Source organism: Heteronotia binoei, chromosome 1 (assembly GCF_032191835.1).
Source record: "Heteronotia binoei isolate CCM8104 ecotype False Entrance Well chromosome 1, APGP_CSIRO_Hbin_v1, whole genome shotgun sequence".
Taxonomy (NCBI): Eukaryota; Metazoa; Chordata; class Lepidosauria; order Squamata; family Gekkonidae; genus Heteronotia; species Heteronotia binoei.
The window spans coordinates 278,802,464-278,809,185 of record NC_083223.1 but is presented as its reverse complement, the minus strand read 5'-3'; the positions used below and the strand labels follow the sequence as shown (position 1 = coordinate 278,809,185).

The following is a 6,722-nucleotide window of genomic DNA, read 5'->3' as shown; positions in this document are numbered from 1 at the left end:
CGGCTTTTTCCCTCCCCAGAGGGCGAGGCCTAGTCCTGGTTGCTAAGGAGGCCGCCTCCCGGTTGCTAAGGTCTCCTCGCCCCGCCCTTTCGTTCCGAACCCGGCGGCCATTTTCCCTCCCCCTCCCCGCTCTCGTTTTCCCGCCCATTCCTCTCCCGTGCGGGCTCGCCGGCTAGGCCACGCCTCCTGGGCGGGGCGAGAGGGCTGGGAGGCGAGGGCGTGGCGATGGGCGAAAGCGGCGGTGGAAGGGAGGGGCCGGCCCGCCTCGAGAGGGAGCCAATGGGAAGAGCCGGGGGCGGGGCCCGGGCGCGGGGCTCAGGTAACAGGTTGCTCCGCAGAGGCGGAGGAGGACAGAAGGTGTGAGGAGCGGCCGCCGCGCGGAAGGCGACGAGGTGAGTGGGCTGCACGCCCCTTTTTTCCCCCCTTGCGCAAAGTAGTCCTTCCAGTCCAGGTGACCCCCCCCCTGCACATTGCCCCCCAGGTGGGGGTGGGGGCCCGGTGGGCAGCGCCCACTGCTCATATTCCCCCCCCAACGGGGACCCTATGTGGGGCTTGTGCCCTGACAGCCCCCCAAGTGGGGGTTTCATGCCCCCCCCTGAGAAAATGTCCAACCCAGTGTGGTTTATTGCGCCCCCCCAGGTGAATTTCTGCATGGCCCTTGGGAAGGGGGTTTTGACGCCCCCTTTTCTGCTTTAACCCTCCCCCCCCCCACAAGCTGGTCCATGCCCCCCCATTGGTCTCTGCATTGGTTGCTGTGCTTGCTTTGTAAGCGGGGTGGGGCTGAGTGGGGGGGACGGGGGTTGCCCTTGCAGCCCCATTTGGCCCTCTTGCACCCCCTACCGCCACCCCCAGCTGCTAGGCGTCTCCCCTTATTTGCCACTTTGAGCACTGGGTTCAAAGCTTGCCTCGAAGTGGAAAGGCAAACCTCCCGTCGCTGCAAAATTGGAAGGACAAAATAATGGGGCTATTCCGTTTTAACAAAGCCGGCTTCCTCTTCTCCCCAAACTTGGAGGAAAAGGTGCGCTTTGGTTCCCTGCCGTGGCTTACCTGACTTAAGGAAAATACCTTGCCGCTAAATCCTATTTACCCTTGTCGAGTCGATTTTTAATGTCGCGCACGGGTCGTTGGATAAAGTGCATGATTTGAAGTATTTTTCAGTAAAAGTTTAAAAGCGGGGGGGGGGGGAGAACTGGGTGCCCCCCCCATGACTGCTGCTGTTCCCCACTCCATGTCTGTTTTTTTGCAGTCATCCCCCCCCCCCCAAAAAAAAAAGCTATTTGCCCTCACCTCCTGGTCAATCACCCTTGGGGCATATGCTTCGCCTCTACAGCTGGTCAATCACCCTTGGGGCATATGCTTCGCCTCTACAGCTGGTCAATCACCCTTGGGGCATATGCTTCGCCTCTACAGCTGGTACGGTCCCATCCCATGACCACTGCTTTCCCCACCTGCGGTTTCAGCCTTGGGCTCCTTATCCTCTGGGTATTGTGCTTCCCAGATGTTTGAGTCTCCTTGGTTAGGACTTTGCCCCCTAACCCTGGGTCACTCATAAGGTCATTGCCCCTTGCTTTGCCCCCTAGGGGGCTGACGCCTCTTCCCCAGATCCTCAGGGCCCCTGTTGAGCCGGTTTGGTGTCGTGGTTAAGTGCGCGGACTCTTATCTGGGAGAACGGGGGTTGATTCCCCGCTCCTCCACTTGCACCTGCTGGAATGGCCTGGGTCAGCCATAGCTCTCACAGGAGTTATCCTTGAAAGGGCAGCTGCTGTGAGAGCTCTCTCAGCCCCACCTACCACACAGGGTGTCTGTTGTGGTGAGGGGGGGGAGGAGATTGTGACCACTCTGAGATTCAGAGTATAGGGCGGGATATAAATCCAATATCATCTTGTTCCTCCTTCCAGCTGTATCCGCCCAATGGCTGCCGCCGTTCCCTACTACGCATCTGTTTTCTGCAGTCATGCCCCCCTGAAAATGATTTGTCCTCACCTTCTGGTCAAACGCCCAGACTCCTGCCGCCCAAAGTTTCCCCGTCTGTTGTATGGACGTGTTTTGTCTGGCTGCCCCCCACCCCCCAAATTTCCAGGTCACTCTGTTTGCTGTCTGCCCCACCCCTGTCCGTGTGGATTCGGCTACCGACTTCGTTATTCGGGCGCTTGGTTGCCGACGGCTTCGAAACGCAGCCCGGTTTTGGAGCCGGCAACCGCAGACAAAACCCGCAAGGGCCGAGGGAGGATTTCATTTGGAGCTCCTGAGCTCTCTCGGCAAAGTGGTAATTGTTTCTGGAACCGCAAAGCTTGGGTGGAAATTGCTGCCCTTTTGTAAAGAAGGAACTTCGGCCTCTGAGGTCTGACTGGGCGGGCCCGAAACGCAGCTCGTGCCGGGTTTCTGTGTGATCTTTGGGAGAGACTATGTGTTGCTAGCCTCCAGGTGCGTCCTGGAGATCTTTTTGGAATTATCTCCAGGTTGCACAGATCAGTTCCTGCTTTGGGGGGGGGGGGGTGGACTGTCTGTGGCATTATATCCCACCTTTTCCTAAACCCTTCTGTGCCCCCAAACCTCCAGGAATTTTCCAACCTGGAACTGACATCTCTAGCTAGAGCGATCTTGTCCCCCAAAACTCTTGGCAATAACAAACTGAGCTTCTCTGGTGTTTACTCCTTCGCAAACATTTGATTAGTGCAGGCCTCGTTCCTTGCAAGGGAACGCTGAAACGGGGGCCTGGTTTGTGGCGATAACAGCACAAGTCACACCTTTTGGGGTTGGGAAGTGCAGGATTGGTTTGCCAGATACGAAGAGGAGGTGCAGTAAAGTAGGCAGACGGCCAAGCACCCAGACTTCAGGGTTGCCTCTGTCAGGCCAGGGTGGCAAGAAAAGGAGTCGGGGGCGTGCTACGGCGGAAGCAAATGGGGCGCAGAGATGGAATCTGTCAGGTGACGTGTTGCACCAAGCGTGGAGTCCACCTCCTCCGGCATCCGGTTTGCTCTGGCAAGCAGCCAGCGTGTCCTGGAAAGTGAGAAACATCTGGTACACTGCTCCTGACTTTGGAAGCTCAGAGTACCTGTCGTGCAAGCAACACCGTGGGGTTTCCCGTCTGGCCTGATAGAATCCTGCAGATCTGTTCCGCTAACAGCGAGACGGGCCTTCGGTGTCCACCCTGTTTTCTTCATTCTGAAGCTCCGTGCAGTTCGTGGGTTTTATCTCTGTCCTCCGCGGACGTAGAACAAAGTTAGAGTCTTAAAGGTGCCCCTGGATTCAAACTTTGTTCTGTTGCGTCATACTGTGGCTCGGAAGCTACATGTGGCTCTTTCACACACATTGTGTGGCTCTTGAAGCCCACCCATCGGCTGGCTTGGAGAAGACGTTTCGCTCTTTAAATCATTTCTCCAAGCCAAGTCAGCCAGCAGCTTGAGAATGCATATAAGATTAAAGTTTCTTTCTTTCTTTCTTTCTTTCTTTCTTTCTTTCTTTCTTTCTTTCTTTCTTTCTTTCTTTCTTTCTTTCTTTCTTTCTTTCTTTCTCTCTTTCTCTCTTCTCTTCTTTCTCTCTTTCTCTCTTTCTCTCTCTCTCTCTTTCTCTCTCTCTCTCTTTCTCTCTCTCTCTCTTTCTCTCTCTTTCTCTCTCTCTTTCTCTCTCTCTTTCTCTCTCTCTTCTTCTCTCTCTCTTCTCTCTCTTTTCTCTCTCTTTCTCTCTCTTTCTCTCTCTCTCTCTCTCTGTTTCTCTCTTTGTTTCTCTCTCTCTCTCTTTCTTTCTTTCTTTCTTCTTCTCTTTCTTTCTTTTCTTTCTTTCTTTCTTTCTTTCTTTCTTTCTCTCTCTTTCTCTCTCTCTCTCTGTTTCTCTCTCTCCTTTTTTTCTCTCTCCCTCCCTCCCTCTCTTCCAGTTTGGTGTAGTGGTTAAGTGTGCGGACTCTTATCTGGAGAACCAGGTTTGATTCCCCACTCCTCCACTTGCACCTGCTGGAAATGTCCTTGGGTTAGCCATAGCCCTGGCAGAGGTTGTCCTTGAAAGGGCAGCTGCTGTGAGAGTCCTTTCAGCCCCACCCACCTCACAGGGTGTCTGTTGTGGGGGAGGAAGATAAAGGGGATTGTGAGCTGCTCTGAGACTCTGAGATCTGGAGTTGAGGGCGGGATATAAATCCAATACCTACCTTCCTTCCTTCCTTCCTTCCTTCTTCCTTCCTTCCTTCCTTCCTTCCTTCCTTCCTTCCTTCCTTCCTTCCTTCCTTCCTTCCTTCCTTCTTCCTTCCTTCCTTCCTTCCTTCCCTCCTTCCTCCTCCCTCTCCCTCCCTCCCTCCTCATCTGATGTTCATTGTCTTTCAGCTCTCAGACATCTGACATTTGTTCTGTGCAGCTCCTACGTTGAGCAAATTTGGCTGCCCCTGATTTAGACCGACATGCCTGCCCACCCGGGTCTGTCTTCCACAGAAGCAGCTTTGCTTTCCTAGGTGCTTTCCCACACTCTAAATTCTATACTTCCGGTCCGCTTTAGCGATCGCCTGCAAGTGGCCTTTGCCGTTTCGCCACACTAAAACCCCGTAGCAGAAGTGCACTGGAAGCGTATAATTCAGTGTAGGTGAGAATGAGAGCCTCAGGTACTCTTTCCTTGCCTTGGGACCGTGCCCCCCCTTCAGGTGGCACCTGAGGGGACGGCTTTTGCCTAGCTCTCTGCTGTGGTTCTCCCTGGCACTGATCTGGCACGGAAATGAGTCAGCCGGGCAGTGCCTGTCTGACTGGCCGTTCGGCCTTGACTCACTTCAGAAAAAATGCTTTAAAAAGTCAGAGCTAGCCGGTTTTATTTTTGCGTCTTGCTGATAGCGTGGGTGGGCGGGATTAGTGCCGCTTTTTCTGATAACGCATCCAGATAAACTGTGCGAACCTCCTCCCTGCTCACAATGCAGCCCTTGTGTTTCTACATCATATGATTACCCCCCCCCCCCAAACTTAATTCTGCAAATCTTTTCATGAGCAATGCCTTAGGAATGTTACTTAGAATCATAGTTGGAAGGGACCCCCCAGGGTCATCTAGTCCCCTGCACAGTGCAGGAAACTCCCAAACACCTCCCCCTAAAGGATCAGCATTGTTGTCATAGAATCATAGAGTTGGAAGGGACCTCCAGGGTCATCTTGTCCAACCCCCTGCATGATGCAGGAAACTCAAACACCTCCCCCTAAATTCACAGGATCTGCATCGCTGTCAGATGGCCATCTAGCCTCTGTTGAAAAACCTCCAAGGAAGGAGAGCCCACCACCTCCCGAGGAGGAAGCCTGTTAGAATCATAGAAGAGTTGGAAGGGACCTCTAGGGTCATCTAGTCCAACCCCCTGCACAATGCAGAAACTCCCAAATACCTCCCCTAAATTCACAGGATTTTCTTTGCTGTCAGATGGCCATCTAGCCTCTGTTGAAAAACCTCTAAGGAAAGAGAGCCCACCAATAAGAAATGGCTCTGACAATCAGGAAGCTAATGTTGAGCTAGAAACTCTTCTGATTTCATTTCACCCCATTGGTTCTGATCCACCCTTCCGGGGCAACAGAAAACCATTTTGCAACCATCCTCTATATCAGAGGTCCTCACCCTTTTTGGCACCGGGGTGGGGGTGGTGTTTCGGGGTGATACAATTGTACCCTTTATTTCTATTAGTTTGGTGTGGTAGTTAAGTTGTGCAGACTTTTATCTGGGAGAACCGGGTTTGATTCCCCCCTCCTCTACTTGCAGCTGCTGGAATGGCCTTGAGTTAGCCATAGCTCTCGCAGAGTTGTCCTTGAAAGGGCAGCTTCTGTCAGAGCTCTCTGAGCCCCACCCACCTCACAGGGTGTCTGTTGTGGGGTTGGAAGGTAATGAAGATTGTGAGCCGCTCTGAGACTCTGAAAGTCGGAGTGGAGGGCAGGATATAAATCCAATGCCGTCGTCTTATTCTTACTGCTACATTATAATGTATGATGAAATAATTATACAGTTCACGGCCCGGTTGCTAACAGGTCCCGGACTGATTACTGGTCCGTGGCCCTGCTTGGTGTAGTGGTTAAGAGTTGCCGCTCTTATCTGGGAGAACCGGGTTTGATTCCCCGCTCCTCCACTTGCAGCTGCTGGAATGCGCTTGGGTCAGCCATAGCTCTCTTATCTGGGAGAACCGGGTTTTATTCCCCACTCTCCACCTGCAGCTGCTGAAATGGCCTTGGGTCAGCTATAGCTCTTTGTAGGAGTTGTCCTTGAAAGGGCAGCTTCTGCCAGAGATCTCTCAGCCCCACCCACCTCACAGGGTATCCGTTGTGGGAGGAGAATCTGCAGCCTTCTTCTTCTATGTGACAGCCCTTCAGGTACTTCATTCTTTCCTCCTTCTAAACATGTGAGCAAGATTTGTCTTCCTGTTGGCAGTTTAGCAGAAGAGAATAGGAGTCCAGTAACACTTTAAAGCAGGGGTGTTAAACATGTGGCCCAGAGGCCGAATCAGGTCCCCGGGCTCCTATCAGGCCCCCGAGCAACTGGATGTCATCTGCTTCCTTCTGCATAACAGTTTGATTTGTCAGGCTTGCTCAATCACACAGGAGCTACAGAGCAAAACCTCTGTTCTCTCCATTGGCTGAGGCTTCTCCCTGGGGAGGAAGGGGGAGGAATGGCTTGCTTTGCCAGGCTCTCTCAATCACATAGCAGAGCTACTGAGCCAAGCCTCTCTTCCTTCTATTGGCTGAGGCTCCTCCCCCCAGTCCTCTGGGGAAGGAAGGAAAGAG

The 6,722-nt window shown here is 53.1% G+C and overlaps 1 protein-coding gene across 1 annotated transcript in view; it reads left to right on the top strand.

Moving 5' to 3' along the window:
- The first annotated feature begins 312 nt into the window (after positions 1 to 312).
- The window catches only part of CGN (cingulin), a 117,554-nt gene continuing 111,144 nt past the window's right edge, over positions 313 to 6,722 (top strand). Inside the window, exon 1 of the mRNA XM_060257253.1 lies at positions 313 to 392. The gene's annotated coding sequence lies outside the window, so the exon portion shown is untranslated. The remainder of the gene's footprint in view (positions 393 to 6,722) is intronic.